Here is a 19021-nt window from a genome sequence, read left to right on the forward strand (position 1 = left end):
CTCAGGCCAGACAACCAGCTCACATAGAGTTCTAGCCCCCAGTGGAGAGGAAGCTGTCCTCCTCTGCTTCCTCTCTTCTAAAGACAAACATCTTGTGCAAGAATAGCATGCTCACTTCCTTCACAATCATCAGAATAGAGAGGACCTACCCACACTACAATGTCAGAAGAATGGTGCAACTTCAGACTCATGTTCCCAGGTTCTCGGAAACGCTGTCACCACATTATTGCTGCTATCGAGCTACAGAGGACTCGGACCATTACATCTGGTGGCGTTCCTGGCCCCAGTAGCACAGCAGGATTCCTGACCCCAGAATCATTCTCTCAAGACCTGGGGTTCTAATTTGAGAGACAGAAAGTTACAGCAACTCAAATTTGTATGCATCTTGCAAAATAGCTTCAAAATACATAAATTGACAATTGACTTCAAAAACACTTTCTCAATTATCCATAGGTCAGGCAGATAAAAATCAGTAAAGATAGAAATTTTAAAAACAATTATCAGCCTAGGCAACAAAATCAGACTTCATGTCTAAAAAAAAAAAAAAAAAGAAAGAAAAAATTAGCCAGGTGTGGTGGCACACATCTGTCATCTTAGCTACTCAGGAGGCTGAGGCAGGAGGATCGCTTGAGCCCCGAAGTTCAAGGCTGCAGTGAGCTATGATTGCACTGATGCAGGGCAGGTAAGCTCCCAAATTGGGACTTAGCCCTGGAAGATTCTTGGCTTTGCTCAGGAAAGAATTCAAGAGCCAGCTGGTGGTAGAAGAAAACAGCTTTATGGAGGCAGCAGTGTGACAACTTCATGACTGCTCCCGCAGAGCAGGGCTAATCCCTAGGCAATGTGTTGAGAGCACCAGCTGAGGGGCAGGTCGACAGTCATACATATACCCACTTTGAGTTACTTGCAAATTAAGGTATGGGTTATTCAGAAATTTATAGAAAAATGGTGGTAACTTTCAGGTCGTTGCCATGGAAAGGGGCGGTAATTTCTGGGTGTTGCCATGGCAATGGTCAACTGGCATGGAACTGGTAGGCATGTCTTTTTTTTTTCCCCTGGAGCCGGAGTCTCGCTCTGTCACACAGGCTAGAGTGCAATGGTGCAATTTCAGCTCACTGCTACCCCCCTCCCCCAGGTTCAAGTGATTCTCCTGCCTCAGGCTCCTGAGTAGCTGGGATTACAGGCGCCCACCACCACGCCCTACTAATTTTTGTATTTTAGTAGAGACAGGGTTTCACCATGTTGGCCAGGCAGGTCTCGAACTTCTGACCTCAAGTGATCCGCCCACCTCGACCTCCCAAAGTGCTGGGATTACAGGCGTGAGCCACCGTGCCTGGTCAACTGGTGGGCATGTCATGGAGAGGTATTTTCCCTACCTCTTCCCTGTTTCAGCCAATCTTCAATCTGGTCCAGAGTAAAGTCCCACCTCCCACCTCAGCACCACTGCATTCCAGCCTGGGCAACAGAGTGAGACCCTGTCTCAAAAAGCAAACAAATGGGCTGGCGTGGTGGCTCACACCTGTAATCCCAGTACTTTGGGAGGCCGAAGTGGGCAGATCACTGAGGTCAGGAGTTCGAGACCAGCCTGGCCAACATGGTAAAACCCCATCTCTACTAAAAATACGAAAAAAAAAAAAATAGCCAGACATTGTGGCGTGTGTCATGCGCGTTCTTGTGAAGAGACCACCACACAGGCTTTGTGTGAGCAATAAAGCTTTTTAATCACCCGGGTGCAGGCAGGCTGAGTCCGAAAAGAGAGTCAGCGAAGGGAGATAAGGGTGGGGCCGTTTTATAGGATTTGGGTAGATAAAGGAAAATTACAGTCAAAGGGGGGTTGTTCTCTGGCGGGCAGGAGTGGGGGGGTCACAAGGTGCTCAGTGGGGGAGCTTTTAGAGCCAGGATGAGCCAGGAAAACGAATTTCACAAGATAATATCATCGCTTAAGGCAAGGACCGGCCATTTTCATTTCTTTTGTGGTGGAATGTCATTGGTTAAGGCGGGGCAGGACATTTGCACTTCTTTTGTGATTCTTCAGTTACTTCAGGCCATCTGGGCGTATAAGTGCAAGTCACAGGGGGATGTGATGGCTTGGCTTGGGCTCAGAGGCCTGACAGTCTCAATCTCCTGACCTCGTGATCCGCCCGCCTTGGCCTCCCAAAGTGCTGGGATTACAGGTGTGAGCCACCGCGCTCAGCCTTTTTTCTAGTCTTAAAGCTTGAAAAACTTAATTTGTTTTATCTGAGTTCCTTCCTCAGGAAAAGACCTTCCCGCCTCTCAAAAAAAGGTATCAAAGAACTGAAACTCACCAGATCACCACATCCAGACAAGGAAATGCCTGGACCCTTCCTTCATCATGATTGTTTCCTTGCCCCTGCCTAGTTCCTGTTTTCATTCACATTGTTACATTTCTTCCCTGGTACATAAACCCCTACTTTTTGTAGGTCAGGGATATGGGTTTGAGACTAAGCTCCCAACTCCACTCCTCAGCTGCAGCACCCAATTAAAGTATTCTTCCGGCCAGGTGCAGTGGCTCAGGCCTGTAATCCCAACACTTTGGGAGGCTGAGGCAGGCGGATCACCTGAGGTCGGGAGTTCGAGACCACCCTGACCAACATAGAGAAACTCCATCTCTACTAAAAATACAAAATTAGCCAGGCGTGGTGGTGATGCCTGTAATCCCAGCTACTCAGGAGGCTGAGGCAGGAGAATCACTTGAACCCAGGAGGCATAGGTTGCAGTGAGGTGAGGTCACACCACTGCATTCCAGCCTGGGCAACAGAAGGAGACTCCGTCTCAAATACATACACACATACGGACATACGGACATCAGCATGACATTACATAGTGTAGCACAGCTTTACCTAAAGGGAGGGGAAAAAAAGGTGCGAACACCAGACTAATTCAGAGAGACTTCTCTTACTGGGTGTCTCATTCCCAGCACCCTAATCCAGAAACCTAAAATCAGAATCCCTGCTCCCTAGATTCCTGGACCTACTCTACGATCGCTAGTATTTATTTGGTATCTGGGCTAGGCTCTTGGGATATGAAGGTGAGTGAAAAAAGACGCCATTCTCTGCCCTCATGGAGCTTATGATCTGTTGACAGGACCGACATTAATCCAAACAAATTGTAACTACAAACAGTGATGAGAGTAAGACACATGGTGCCAGGGAGGCACACAGGTAACAGAGTATTCCCACCCAAACTGAGGGGGCGGGGGGGCGTGGGCAGAGAAGTCCTCCCTGAACAGGTACAACTGAACTGAGTTCTATGTGATGAGTAGGAGTAAAGCCAGGCAAAGGATGGTGGGCACACTTCAGGCCTTGGGAATAGCACATGCAAAGGCCCAGCTGCAGGAGGAAACTACCTACCAAGACACTGAAAGTCTGTGTGGCTGCAACACAGAACAGGGGAAGCACGGTGGACGACAGGGCTGGAGAGGTAGGAAGGGGTCAGATGAAACATTATTCCTTTCTGCGGTGCTTTTCGGTTTTCAGGGCAGTTTCCCAGACCTCATTAGAGCCTTACGCCACCAACATGAGTTAGCAAGAGCAGGCAGTGTTGCTCCCAATTTGCACGTGAAGAAGCGAATGCTCAGTAAAGTTGTCAGAGGCGTTGGAACCAGAGTGACTCCACTTTGAGTGAGGGCCAGGAAAATGAGGCTGAGACTTGCTGGGCTGCATTCTCAGAAAGTTAGGCATCATTAGCCTCTACATGTTTACATGTAAGGGAACAAATTAGTCGTGTTTACTAAACAGAGCCAGACTTGGGAGTGTCCAGATAGCCTGGTATCTGGAGAACAAAGGTATTCCTTTTTTTTATTTTATTTTATTTATTTATTTTTTGAGATGGAGTCTTACTCTGTCGCCCAGGTTGGAGTGCAGTGGCACAATCTCGGCTCACTGCAACCTCCGCCTCCTGGGTTCAAGCAATCACCTGCCTCAGCCTCCCAAGTAGCTGGGATTACAGGCGTCCACCACCACACCTGGCTAATTTTTGTATTTTTAGTGGAGACGGTGTTTCACCATATTGACCAGGCTGGTCTTCAACTCCTGACCTCGTGATCTTCCCGCCTCGGCATCCCAAAGTGCTGGGATTACAGGTGTGAGCCACTGCGCCCAGCTGAACAAAGGTATTCCTCATTTTGCTTTAAAGATAATAATATCAATTCTTGCAAAATATAGTAAATAAGAAAAGTAGTCCTTTATCACAAACTTTGTAGCAGAGCACATCTCCCCATACATACAGGCATTGTACCTAGGGCGGACGCACTCCTCCTCTTACTTTCGGGAACGTCCTACTGTGTCTATGGAGTAGCTGTTCTTTCACCACTTTACTTTCTTAATAAACTTGCTTTTCCTTTGCACTGCAGACTCACCCTGAATTCTTCCTTGCTCAAGATCCAAGAACCCTCTCTTGGGGTCTGGATCGGGACTCCTGCCCTGTAACATATTTCTGGTGAACACAGAAGGGACTATAGTGCAGAAACCCTGAGCCAACAGCTTTGGGTGAGTGGTGGGGTCCTGCAACAAAGTGACTTGCCAGGGGACACACAGCGAGGGAGTGGAATAGCCTCTGCTCACTCCTTGCCCTCCAACTCCTGGCCCAGGGCTCTCTGCTCCCACTGCCTTTTCCTGATCCAGTCCAGTCTTCCCTATGGCTCAGCTCCCAAATCCCAAAGTGGAGGCATCAGGTCTCACAGCTGGAAAGGACTTTAGGGAGGATACCTCTTCTAGGATTCTCCCAATTTGCGTGGCAAAACTGAAGGACCCCAGAGTCTCTTCCTGATTTACTCTGAGATACAAGCAGAATCCTTTTAGTTCAGACTTCATTGGTGGGGAAAGGCCTTGGGATGATGTGAGCTGGACCAAGCCATCCCTGACTTTAATTTCATTAGTCCGCAGTTCCGGACTTCTACTTTGAGACACAGAAATGTCTCTGTGAACCAGGACACATCCTCTCACAGAAGGCTTTTACTCACACATTCACAAGCCATGAGAACTTTCTCCTTATCTCTGCGCCTTCCTGAAACATAAATATCATTAACTATTTAAAATGGACTCTCTCATACTACATATGGTGAGTCGATTTAGGGAAAATATACTTACCTTATTCATCTTCCTCAAATACTACAGGACAAATTTTTCTGTTGTCCTAAGTTTTTGGCTTCTCTCTGTGAAACTGAATTACCTGCTATAATTTGCACAGAAAACGTAATGCATCCTCCACTGTGGGCCTTGAGCAAGCTGCCACCTTCAAGTCATTCACCACGCAAGAGCAAGTCATTTTCTCTTGCTCAAAGAAAGCCACAGATGTTTAAGATACTGCCCTGTAGCAAGCAAACAGTGAGATATAATCACACCCTTGATTTGAACTAATAGCATATATATTTTATCGCAGAATCTCAGAAATGACAGAAGTCTTGGGCTGGGCACAGTGGCTCATGCCTATAATCTCAGCATTTTGGGAGGCTGAGGCAGGCAGATCACCTGAGGTCAGAAGTCTGAGACCAGCCCGGCCAACGTGGTAAAACCTCGTCTCTACTAAAAATACAAAAATTAGCTGGGTGTGGTGACTGGCATCTGTAATCCCAACTACTCAGGAGGCTGAGGCAGAAGAACTGCTTGAACCCAGGAGGCGGAGGTTGCAGTGAGTGGAGATTGCGCCACTGCACTCCAGCCTGGGAAACAGAGCAAGACTCCGTCTCAAAAAAAAAAAAAAAAAAAAAAAAGAAAGAGAAAAGAAAAAAAAGTCTCAGAGTCCTGGAGGTCTGAGGCTCTACCTACTTCTCCCTCCATCTTGAGAAAGTGACTAACCCTCTCTGGCATTCTTTTACCCAAAGTAGCCAGGGTGTGTGTGTGTGTGTGTGTGTGTGTGTGTGTGTGTGTGTGTGTGTGTGTGTGTGTAATTCTTATGTGTTTGTAAATGCCGATTTCCAGCTTCACTTGGAAGACTGGAAGTTGCTAGAAATGCGGGTCTTCTCTCTTGGGATGGGCATGTTCTCTCCAGTTTCCAGTCTCTTCTACACCCTATCACATCTCCAACATGAGGTCCAAACCAGCTGTCATTTATCGTTTTACTTACTTCGTCTTTTTATTAAAGTACAGAAACATTTCTTTGTAGCACTTCTCTATCAAGAGGGAAAAAAAATAAGACACACCAAGATAGCTGTGAGTTTCAAGAAAAATGAGAGGCCGGATTCTTTGTAGAAGCTGAAAAATGTTCCTCTGCACTTGGTAGGCTTCCTCAGTGGTTCTGCTTCAGGATCCCTCAGAGGTTGGCTGAGGCCCAGTCAGCCAAAGGCACCAGCATGACTGGGGCTGGAAGATCCACTTCCAAGACGGCTCATGCACGGTGCTGCCCAGCTGTTGCTGTAGCTGGCAGGAGGCCTCAGTTCCCGGCTGCATTGACTTCTCCATGGGGCTGCTTGAATATCCCCATGACATGGTGACCAGATTCTGCCAGAGCAAGAGTCCAAGAGAGAGAAAAATGAAAGATACAAGGTTTTTTATGATCTGGTCTCAGGAGTCTGTTATTTCCACAATATCCTATTGGTTATACAAGTCAGCCCTACTCAACGTCAGACTACAAAAGGGTGGGACTGGTGAAATAAGATTCACTGGAGGGCTATCTTCAAAGGTGGATACTACATAATTCCATGACGTTTATAAAAGACATACCTAAAATATAAGGACATGAAAGTGTTTGAAGCAAAGCTGGAGTAGTTGTTACTAATATGAGACAAAATAGACTTTGGGGAAATAAAGCATTATTATGGCTAGAGGATGACATGAAATAATGACAAAAACTACAATCTACTAACATTATTATAAACCTAATAAAATAAGAAGATATGGGGCCAGGTGCGGTGGCTCACACCTGTACTCCCAGCACTTTGGGAGGCCAAGGCAGGCGGATCACGAGGTCAGGAGATCGAGATCATCCTGACTAACACAGTGAAACCCCGTCTCTACTAAAAATACCAAAAGTTAGCCGGGTGTGGTGGCGGGTGCCTGTAGTCCCAGCTACTCAGGAGGCTGAGGCAGGAGAATGGCATGAACCTGGGAGGCAGCGTTTGCAGTGAGCCGAGATCGCGCCACTGCACTCCAGCCTGAGCGACAGAGCCAGACTCCGTGTAAAAAAAAAAAGAAGAAGAAGATATGATGATTATAAAACTAAAAAATAAGCTTATTAATAAAATAGGTTTAAATATATAAATTATAAAAATTAAAATAACTCAGGGAGAAGTTGACAAATTTGCCATGTCAACATACCTCTCTCCATTACTGTTAGATCGAAGAGACAAAAAATTAGAAAAGACAGAAAATTTGAACAATACAATTAATCAGCTTGATTTATTAGGCATACATAGAATTCTCTACCCAACAATTAGGGATGACACATTTGGAACATATATAAAAAATGACCAGGCCGGGCACGGCGGTTCCCGCCTTTAATCCCAGCACTTTGGGAGGCTGAGGCGGGCGGATCACGAGGTCAGGAGATCGAGATCATCCTGGCTAACACAGTGAAACCCCGTCTCTACTAAAAATACAAAAAAAATTAGCCGGATGTGGTGGCGGGAGCCTGTAGCCCCAGCTACTCAGGAGGCTGAGGCAGGAGAATGACGTGAACCTGGGAGGTGGAGTTTGCAGTGAGCGGAGATTGCATCACTGGACTCCAGCCTGGGCAACAGAGAGAGACTCCATCTAAAAAAAAAAAAAGAAAAGAAAAAAACTAAGTACTAACCCACAAAGCAATTCTCAACAGATTTCAAAGAATCAGTATCAATGTGTTTCCCTGCATAATACATTTAATTAAAAGCAAATAACAAAATATAATTAACGTTTTATTCCCATATGGCTAGAAACTTTTAAATACATTTCCAATTCATGGATCAAAGAAATCGTCATGAAAAATGTAAAATTCAGTCTATTCTGCAATAATGCATACAAAATGCAGAATATTATCAGTTTAATATGAAGGTCATATTGGTTCATACACATAGGTGCAAGCTTTCTGATAATTGAAGAAGCCTTTAAATACATTTTTTTTTTTTTAGACAGAGTCTCGCTCTGCTGCCCAGGCTGGAGTGCAGTGGCGTGATCTCAGCTCACTGCAAGCTCCGCCTCCCGGGTTCACACCATTCTCCTGCCTCAGCCTCCCGAGTAGCTGGGACTACAGGTGCCCGCCACCACACCCAGCTAATTTTTTGTATTTTTAGTAGAGACGGGGTTTCACCATGTTGGCCAGGATGGTCTTGATCTCCTGACCTCATGATCCACCTGCCTTGGCCTCCCAAAGTGCTGGGATTACAGGCGTGAGCCACCACACCCAGCCTAAATACATTTTTAAAAGCCAAAAATCTTTCACAGTTGATCTTCTTTCATGCACATAATGGCTGGTGTAGGGTCTTGAGAACTGCTAGACTTCCTACCACATGAAGGTATCTACAGAAGCTTCAAATATAGGTCAAGAAACAATGAAGGTATTTCTCCTATTTTACCCTGATGTATTAAAAAATCAAGAAATCTAGATACTAGATCATGCTTTTAGTTTAGTTTGTTTGTTTGTTTGAGACGGAGTCTCGCACCATGCCCCAGGCTGGAGTGCAATGGTGCAATCTCAGCTCACTGCAAACTTCACCTCCCAGGGTTCAAGCAATTCTCCTGCCTCAGCCTCCCGAGTAGCTGGGATTACAGGCACCCGCCACCAGGTTCAGCCAATTTTTTTTTTCTTTAATAAAAATGGGGTTTCACAATGTTGGCCAGGCTGGTCTCCAATTCCCGACCTCGTGATCCGCCCTCCTCGGCCTTCCAAAGTGCTGGGATTACAGGAGTGCGTCACCCCACCCTGCCTCTGTTTTTAGATTTAATGAAATTAATCACTATTAGAAACAAATGTCCTCAAAGACCTATTTCTCAAAGCTGGAATCATGAATCTCAGGACTCAAAACTACAAAGAATTGACTGATGATGGTGCTGATGAAGGGATACTGGTCAAAACTTAATCACATGGCCATATCTACCTATGAGGGAGGCTGGGAAATATAATCTTCAGTTTTGTATCCAGCTAAAAATTGGGGTTTTGTTGTTAAAAGTTAGAAGGCCAGAATAACCACTAGAAAACCATCAATGGACTCTGCCACAAAGAAAAGTAGCTCTAATTCAGATGATGTATCCAATACAATTTTGACTCCGAAACCAGACATGAGCAGTATAAGAAAAAGAAAATCCCTGGCAAAACTTACTGAAGAACATAGGTGCAAAACTCCTAAACAAAATACTAGCAAGTGAATCCAACCGTTTTATTAAAAAAGACAGTGCGTTATGAGCAAGTTTTATTTATTCCAGAAATTTAGGGTGGTTTTCACATTTAAAATTGTATCATTATCATATACTACATTCACAAATTAAGGGGTAAAAATATAGGCATCTCCATAGCTACAGAAAAAGCATTTGCCAGATTTACTTATTCATCATAAAAACATAGTAAACTAGGAATTAAAAAAATAATAATTTAACCTAAGTAACAAAACATGTGTGATTCATCATTCTAACAAGGAAATGTAAGAAATAGAAGATCAGTTCCCTTAAAAATAAAAAACAAGAAAAAGATGCTGACTCTTGCCACTTCCATTCAAGTTACATTAGAAATTCTGGGCAATGAAACAAGAGAAGAAAAATAAATGAAAATCATAAAGATCAGAACTAGGGCCGGGCACGGCAGCTCACACCTGTAATCCCAGCACTTTGGGAGGTCGAGGTGCGTGGATCATGAGGGCAGGAAATCAAGACCATCCTGGCTAACACGGTGAAACCCTGTCTCTACTAAAAATACAAAAAAATTAGCCAGGCAGGACTTACCTAACTACATCAGGACTTCTTATAAATCCATAGCATTTTAGACTGAATATTAGTGCAAGTATAGACAACTTGATCAATGAATTAGGTTAAAAGCCAAAAGCAGACCCACAGATATACAGAAATGTTTTAGATAACAGAGGTGACACTGTAGATCAATTGGGAAAAGTTGGGCTGTCCAATAAACGATGCTGGAATAATCAGTTATGCATTGTGGGGGAACTGTTACATATACTGCTGGTGGGATTGGAAATTGGTAAAACAATCTGTGAACTTGAGCATTTACATGCCCTAGAACTCATCGACTGCACTTCTCTAGAAGAGACGCTGGTGCATGGAACTCTTGCATACAGAGATTTATGCAAGAATACTCACAGCATTACCGTTTATCACAACCAAAAAAAAACTATATGCAATATGACACCATTTTTACAAAGCTCAAAAACAAGCAAAAGTAAGCAAGTAAAGTTTGTAGACATAAACATATGTGATGAAGCTTTTTTTTTTTTTTGAGACAGAGTTTCACTCTTGTCACCCAGGCTACAGTACAATGGCGTGATCTCGGCTCACTGCAACCTCCGCCTCCCGGGTTCAGGTGATTCTCCCGTCTCAGCCTCCTGAGTAACTGGGATTACAGGCACGTGCCACCACACCCAGCTAATTTTGTATTTTTAGTAGAGATGGGGTTTCACCATGTTGGTCAGGCTGGTCTCGAACTCCTGACCTCGGGCGATCCACCTGCCTCGACCTCCCAAAGTGCTGGGATCACGCCCAGCCGATGAAGCTACTTTTTTAAAGCAAGGAAATAACAAACACAAAAACTCAGGATAACAGCTATCTCTTCAGGGGAGACAGGCATACAGAACAGGAAAGAACAGATAGGCATCTACAACCCTGTTGATAATGTTCTAATTCTTAGATGGGATAGTGTGTTCACAGATGCTCATTTTCTTAGCATGTCTCATAATACATACTTTGCATTTGTTATTTTATATATAAAATTGTTAAAGAAGAAAAAAACTCCCTCAAAGAAAACAGCCCCCACTTAGCAACAGTTAGGAACAGTAAGTCCTCAGTTATAGAGAATGAAAGACAGCTCCTTCAGCAGCCAATTTCCAGCTGAATTTGACTTGAGCTGCTAGGTTCGGCCAGAAGCCTGGGTGGGCAAGATGTGAAGGAGAATCAAGCCACAGGTGGAATCTCACTCTGTACGCTGGGAAGTAGAGAAGGGCAGAGGCTTCCCAGGGCTACCCAGCTCACTGCTGGAGAGTCAGGGTTCGCGGACTGACCAGCGACGTGCAAGGAACCAGAAGGGAAGACGTGAGGGGTGGCGGGTAGCACCGAGGCCGGCCAGGCCAGGCGCAGAACTGCCGCGGCCTCTGGCATGTGGCCCAATGCTGATCACAATCAGATTTCCACCATAGCGGAAGCACAGGGACCCGCCAGCACCTCCCAGATCCAGACCCGGCTCAGACAGGAACCAAGTAAAACTGCTATCATCTTTGGGGATCAGGGTTCCTGGAGATAAAGGAACCAGAGGTTAGGACTGGAGGAAAAAAGGGTGGGGGCCGGGTGCGGTGGCTCACGCCTGGAATTCCAACACTTTGGGAGGCCGAGGCGGGTGGATCATGAGGTCAGGATATGGAGACCATCCTGGCTAACCTGGTGAAACCCCATCTCTCCTAAAAATACAAAAATTAGCTGGGCATGGTGGGCGCGCGCCTGTAATCCCTCCACCAGCCCTTAGCCTAAGGCTGCCTGTTGTGGTTTGAGGACAGGACAGACACCTCCCCATTTATCCAGCAATGTCTCTAATGTCACAGGTAGCACCCAGTATCTTAGTTAAGGTTTTTCTCCCATCCCTTCTCTGATGTTCTCATGGCACTAAAGCTGCTGGTAACACTTCTGTATCTATATTCTATATGTCCTGCCTCATTTTATGATTATTACATTCCCTTTGGAGGGCTGTATGTGAAAGTCAGGCCCGCGTCTAACTTCTTTTTTTTTTTTTTTTTTTTTTTTTTTGAGATGGAGTCTCGCTCTGTCGTCCAGCTGGAGTGCGGTGGCCCAATATCTGCTCACTGCAACCTCTGCCTCCCAGGTTCAAGCGATTCTCCTGCCTCAGCATCCCGAGTAGCTGGGATTACAGGCGCCCACCACCACACCTGGCTAATTTTTTTGTATTTTTAGTAGAGACTGGGGTTTTGCCATGTTGGCCAGGCTGGTCTTGAACTCCTGACCTCAGGTGATCCACTCGCCTCAGCCTCCCAAAGTGCTGGGATTACAAGCGTGAGCCACAACGCCCGGCCTGTCTAACTTCTTTAAATTCCCTAGCAGCTTATTCAGAACATAATGCATAAAATATCTCAATAAATATTGATAAAATATAAACTGTTTAAATCTGGGGAAGAAGGAAAACACTGTAAAACTATTATTACCAGCCACTAACCCACTGGTATAAATTAGCTTTCAGAAGTTTTTTTAGGTATATTTTGTTAAGGAAATTGAAAGAAAGTGAAGGAAACTTTCTTTTTAAGTATAAAGTTCCTTGAAGCAAAAGGGGAAAACAATATGTGTTCATTCAGAGAGGGTTTTTTGAAGGGGGAGGGGACAGGGTCTCACTCTGTCACCCAGGCTGGAGAGCAGTGGCAGTATCACGGCTCACAGCAGACTAGACCTCCTCAGACTCAAGCGATCCTCCCACCTGTGCCTCCCAAGCAGCTGAGACTACAGGTACGAGCCACCACACCCAGCTATTTTTTGGTATTTTTTGTAGAGATGGGGTTTTGATATGCCACGCAGCCTGGTCTAGAACTCCTTGCCTCCAGTGATCTGCCCACCTCAACCTCCCAAAATGCTGGATTACAAGCATGAGCCACTGCGCCCAGCAAGAGATGGTTTTTTTAAAATCATGATTTACTCATGTCCTAAAATACTACAGAGACATTAAAAATAATGAGATCTCTGTAGACTGACATGGAAGGATATCAGACATGTTACTAAGTTAAAAACCAAACAAGGCCGGGCGCGGTGGCTCACGCCTGTAATCCCTGCACTTTGGGAGGCCGAGGCGGGCGGATCACGAGGTCAGGAGATCGAGACCATCCTGGCTAACACGGTGAAACCCCGTCTCTACTAAAATACAAAACATTAGCCGGGCGCGGTGGCGGGCGCCTGTAGTCCCAGCTACTCGGGAGGCTGAGGCAGGAGAATGGCGCGAACCTGGGAGGCGGAGCTTGCAGTGAGCCGAGATGGTGCCACTGCACTCCAGCCTGGGCGACAGAGTGAAGACTCCGCCTCAAAAAAAAAAAAAAAAAAAAAACCAAACAAAACCTTGCAAAACATTTACAGCGTGACCTTATTTTTGTTAAAAACAAAATTTGTTAAAATACACACATCTCTGTTGCGGAAAAGTTCTAAAAAAGATATCAGGCCGGGCGCAGTGGCTCAAGCCTGTAATCCCAGCACTTTGGGAGGCCGAGATGGGCGGATCACGAGGTCAGGAGATCGAGACCATCCTGGCTAACACAGTGAAACCCCGTCTCTATTTAAAAAAAAAAAAATACAAAAAACTAGCCGGGTGAGGTGGTGGGCGCCTGTAGTCCCAGCTACTCAGGAGGCTGAGGCAGGAGAATGACGTAAACCCGGGAGGCGGAGCTTGCAGTGAGCTGAGATCCGGCCACAGCACTCCAGCCTGGGCGACAAAGCAAGACTCCTTCTCAAAAAAAAAAAGATATCAATGAAATAATAAACAGTTATTTCCCCTAGGGCACGCTTTTTAAATGTATAATGTGTATGGATTACCTGAGGGTATTGTTAAAAAATGTTAAAATTCAGATCCTGATTCAGTAGAGCTGGTGGGGCCTAAGAATCTGCATTTCCTGCAAGCTCACAGGCAGTGACGTGCTAGAGCCATCTCATCCTGGTTTGCAGAGCTAATTTTTACATTTTCAGGAATTTTGTGGGTCTGTTGTTAAATGCATTCATTATTAAATACTAAAGTATATATAATCATAATAAAATAAGTTACATTTAAGACAGAGATAATGACTCAAAACTCATACTTCCTATTTAACATTTTACTAGTATCTATACCCTTGAGGTTATACATACCAATGTCTGTATCCGTGTGGTGGAAATGACACATGATGCTGTGTTACTGTGAAGTCTTCCCAGTTTTCCGTTGAGTAACATCACGTGGGTAGCATGAAATCTGACATTCTCTGAGTAGTTACACCATGGAAACTGGCAAACACTGCAGATCATGACTTTTCTTCCAAAGAGCCACTTGTGAAACATTTATCAGCACATCACTGCTCCCAGGCACGCAGCACCATCCTGGGACACAAAATTGCTGTGGGGAAAGATATTTGGTGTTTTTTCCCTTTTATTTTTTGTTGACAATAATTGTTCATTTTTACAGGATTCAAAGTGATATTTTGATACATGCATATGATGTATAATGATCAAATCAGGGTAATTAGCGTATCTAACATCTTGAACACCCATCACTCCTTTGTGCTGGGAACACTTAAAATCCTATCTTGCAGCTTTTTGAAAATATACTTAAAATTAGTGTTAACTACTTTCACCCTACAGCGGCCCAGGACACTAAAGCTTATTCCGCTCAGCTTATCTAGCTGTAACTTTGTATCCATTAACCAGCCTCTCTCCCGATGTGGGGAAAGCTTCTCTGAGTGAGAGGAGGAATGGGTGCAGACCGGGGAGGCTACGAACATTAAAGGTGAATTTTTCTACACCAAGGTTGTCCATATCCCTAGCTCGTTGGTGGCATGGAGTACTTAACAAGTATTTGCCAATGAAGAGAATGAATGAACCCTGGCTGTGAAGAGAACCAAGTAAAGTTTCCGCTGGAAAGCACGGGAAGCGCACTTCACTCCCACAAGAGCTGGAGATGAGAAAGAGTGGGGGTGGGTATCTGTTCCTAGGGGCCCCTGGCAGGGGAAGCCGAGGACTGGCCCTCTTGCTGACTGGCACCTCAACATTTCCTGTACGCTTTTAGTTCCTGTACGTGAGAGCCAGCAGGTACTTAACTCCTCCTCTGGAGGTCAGCAAGAGAAGCCCACGGCTGCCCAAACTACTGGCCAAATAAGCAGCCAGGCCAGGAAGCAGACAGCGGGGCCCCAGTAGACTCTGGGACTGCAGCAGCGGCCACAAAGTCTGGAAAAGGCTGAGCCAGAACCCACACCCCCATCCCTTTCCTCACCCCCAGCCCCTCCCCTGCCACCTGAACCTCCTGTCTCACGCTCGCTCTCTCTCTCTAACCCCTGCCTTACTCCTCTGACCCCTCTGGGCAAAGTTCCATGATTAATGCAACCATCCATTCCTCAGCTCCTGCCCGTTCCCTTGCCACCAATCCGAACTCTCCAGAACTGAGGTCAGAGCAACGGCCTGACTGGCCCGGTGGCCATCCGAGCAGACCGAGGCCAAGGACTCCCACCCAGTCACCCTCTGAGTATCAGGTCCAGCCATCCCTCCTCTGAACGCCAGGCAGGGTCATCTCGGCTTCTGGGCTCTGCACAACAGCACATCCAGCACACGCCACTCAGCATCCTGCAAGCGTCTACTGAGCCCCGGCTGCATGCTTGCCGGCACTGCTGTCCAAAATGAAGGTACAGATTGCCAGACGAGACACACAAAGAGCTTACACTCAGTGGAGGGAGAAAGCCAAAAAACAAGAAAGCAAATATAAATCAGATGGTGATAAGGGCTAGGAAGAGAATAAAGTAATGTAAGGGGGACAGCAAGTGACAAGAGTGGGTGGTATTTATGCAGAGTAGCCCCGGAGGGCCTCTGCAACAGGTGCCACTTGAGAAGAGACCTGATATGACGGAAGCCATGGAGAGTCTAGGCAAAGAGGGCTGCATGCCAGTGCCCTGAGGCAGGAGCATGCCTGCTGTGCTCTAGGCACGCCCAAATGAAATGGGGAGGAGCAAGGTGGGAGCATCAGCTAGGGTCGTGGGGGCCATGAAAGGAATTGGAGTGTCTTCTGAGAGTCGTGCTGGAAAGTCGTGCAGAGAAGTGACACGGTCTGATTTACGTTTTAAGGAAATCGTTCTGGGTGCTCTGTTGAGAACAGACTGCGTTGGCGGGGTGGGGATGAGGGTGGAAGCATGGAGAGCCATAAGCGGGCTAAAGAAAAGTTCAGGCAGGAGATGATGGGGGCTTAGAGCAGGAGACGAGGGGTGGAAAGGGGTGATCCGGTCATATTTTGAAATAGCTCTGGCAGGATGTGCTGACGAAGTCTTCGTGGGGTGGGAGAGAGAGAAGGGTGTAGGATGGCCCCAGGTTTGGGACCTGAGAGGCCTGAGTCTGTATCATAACTGGCCTGCAAGGCAAAAATGGGTCTCGTTCTTCCTCACCATATTCTCAAGGATGTGGAGTGTGTGCTGAGCCGGGACAATGATCAGGGAGAGAGGAGGGGAGCAAGGACAAAAAAGAGATGCGGGGGAACCAGTAGGGGAAGAAGGAATATCTACACCGTGAAAATTCCTAAAGTCCTGCCTCCCCACGAAGTCTGTGGGGCTAATCCGACGGGTGATGCCTTCCTGGGCCTTCTCGAGGGTATTCTTGCACCCACCTCCCCTCCACACTTCCCAGCTTCAACTCTCATCCTTGAACAAAAGCAGCACATTAGTAACTCGCTGGTTGAGAAGTAGCATAGGTCACAGTGGGGTTCACTATCACATGGTCAGGCTATAAACTTGACTGCTGCAACAGGCCCCAAACACCCAGGAGGACATGAGCTAGGACGCATTTCTCCCTCATGGAATTCTCTGAAATAAGTAGTCCAGGGCTGCTCAGCAGCTCACAAGGCAGAGAGCCAGCCCCAGCTGTTCCATTCCACCCTGGGAGGCTGACCGCATCTCATGGGCTCAGACAGCCCATCACCACATCTGCCCTCTGGATGGCCAGAAGGAGGAAGGTGAGGTGGGAAGGTGCAGGGACAGAGCTGTGGGTCCGGGGAATGGAGGAGGAAGGCCCCTGCTCTTTAAGGACATGCCCAGAAGTTGTCCCCACCCCTTCTGCTCACATCCTATTGGCCAGAACTTGTCCCTGTGGCCACCCTGGGTGTAAAGCAGCCTGGGAAATAGAGATTTTATTCTGGGGAGTCATGTCTTCAACTAAATCAATGACTATGGTAGAAGGAAAGGCGAATTTGGGGCCAGGCATGGTGGCTCACACCTGTAATCCCAGGACTTTGGAAAGCTAAGGTGAGAGGATCACTGGAGCCCAGGACCTCAAAACCAGCCTGGGCAACATAGTCAAACCCTGTCACTACAAAAAATAAAAAATGAAATAGCTGGGTGTGGTAGCACGTGCCCATAGTCCCAGCTACTACAGAGGCTGAGGTGAGAGGATCACTTGGAGCCTGGAAGGTCGAGGCTGCAGTGAGCCGAGATCACACCACTGCTGGCCCCCAGGGCCCTAGCTGATGTTCCCGCCTTGCCCCTCCCCATTTCATCCAGCCTGAATGACAGAGTGAGAACCTGTCCAGAAAAAAAAAGGGACAATCAGGGAGACCACTAGCTGCTCTGGCACAGGGATACCCAATGCAGTTCCATCTGCCCTTAGTGTTAGGTTCCTACTCCCTGTGTGAGCCTCTCAGGACACAGCCCAGCTTAATTTTATGCCTAGTGTTCCATTATTGGAACGCTAAGCATGTGGGAGTTATTTATATCCCACTGCTCAAGGTTATCACCAAGGTCTGATTTTTCATGTCTGCAATTCAAAAAAACTGCAGCCTCCGGCATAAATGGGTTAATCCCCTTCATTTTACGCACAGACTTTTTCAGCATATAAAGCTTGGTCACCCACATAATTGTACCTGGTCTTCACAGTATTCCCTGAGGTAGGTAGTTTAATCCAATTTTACCCATAAGAAAAGCAGGGTTTAGCGGGGTGAGGCGATTAGCACAGGGCCACAGGCTGATGAATGCTGGGATTTGAACTCAGACCGTCACTCCAGAATATTTGCTCTCACCCCTCACTAGCAGGGAGAATGGGGTTATTGTGATGTGAGGGTGAGTGGACCCCTACCACTTATACCACCGCCACCAGAAGCTTTCGGGAAAGAGCAGCTAAAGATGGGTGTGGCGTGATAGAGTACAATCCCCTTACTCTCATAGACACAGAAAAATCTGCTCCAGCCCTGCAAATCAGCGTGGTATGGAGGAAAAGGGACAGGGCAGAGCAGCCAGGACGAGGCTTGGGACCAGGCCTGACGCAGCCAACATCCCCCGCATGCAGACAGCCTCCATGTCCAAAACTGCATCTGTGGTGATCAGCTTGTGTCTGTGCCACACCACTGTTTAATTTTTTGTTTGTTTGTGACGGAGTCTCGCTCAGTCATCCAGGCTGGAGTGCAGTGGCGCCATCTCAGCTCACTGCAAGCTCCGCCTCCCGGGTTCATGCCATTCTCCTGCCTCAGCCTCCCGAGTAGCTGGGACTACAGGCACGCACCACCACGCCTGGCTAATTTTTTGTATTTTTAGTACAGACGGGGTTTCACTGTGTTAGCCAGGATGGTCTTGATCTCCTGACCTCGTGATCCTCCCGCCTCAGCCTCCCAAAGTGCTGGGATTACAGGTGTGAGCCACCGCGCCCGGCCTGTTTAATATTTTTAATATCATCCCTGGTGAATCTGTTCCTGGTCGGTCGCATTGTGTCCTGTTGTGTTGAGAAACCTCTCTGAGCTTCAGTTCCACATGTACAAAAAAGAAGAAGCCATCCTTCCCCTTCCAGCTACCCCCAGCTCGAAGCACGCCAGCACAACCAAGACAGGTGACATCCAAGGTCCTCCTGAGCCCTCGGCATCATCCACCCCAACAGCCTCCCTGCCATACTCACAGCTCATCCATCCCAATTTCCAGGCCTGTAGCTGCAGCTCCCCGCTGTGGGCCTGCAGACACAGCCCACTCCTACGTGCAGAGCAGCTTGGGAGTGTGGGCAGGAATTGCAGGGCCTTAGAATATCCAAGTGGAAGGGACTTCAGAAACTGTCTAATCCCACGGCCATGGGGCCCCCGAGTGGCAGAGCCTTGATGAATGTGCATGACACAGAGGGGGCTGCCCTATGGCTTTCTGCATGTTGCCCTATCTAATTCAGGAATAGCTAGGGGACCCTGGAGGCCCCATGGC

At 47.0% G+C, this 19021-nt stretch overlaps 1 long non-coding RNA gene across 2 annotated transcripts; it reads right to left on the reverse strand.

The window, feature by feature from the left end:
* Positions 1–6064: 6064 nt before the first annotated feature.
* Positions 6065–18791, reverse strand: LOC123567663 (uncharacterized). 2 transcript variants are annotated; one of them, XR_010579183.2, is made up of 4 exons: positions 18732–18791; positions 13974–14214; positions 7633–7706; positions 6065–6455 (listed from the first exon to the last, which is right to left on the reverse strand). It is a non-coding gene; the product is annotated as an uncharacterized lncRNA (long non-coding RNA). The 2 variants fall into 2 exon arrangements; XR_006690792.3 differs by lacking the exon at positions 7633–7706.
* Positions 18792–19021: the final 230 nt, after the last annotated feature.

The sequence above is a fragment of the Macaca fascicularis genome, chromosome 11 (assembly GCF_037993035.2).
Source record: "Macaca fascicularis isolate 582-1 chromosome 11, T2T-MFA8v1.1".
Lineage (NCBI taxonomy): Eukaryota > Metazoa > Chordata > Mammalia > Primates > Cercopithecidae > Macaca > Macaca fascicularis.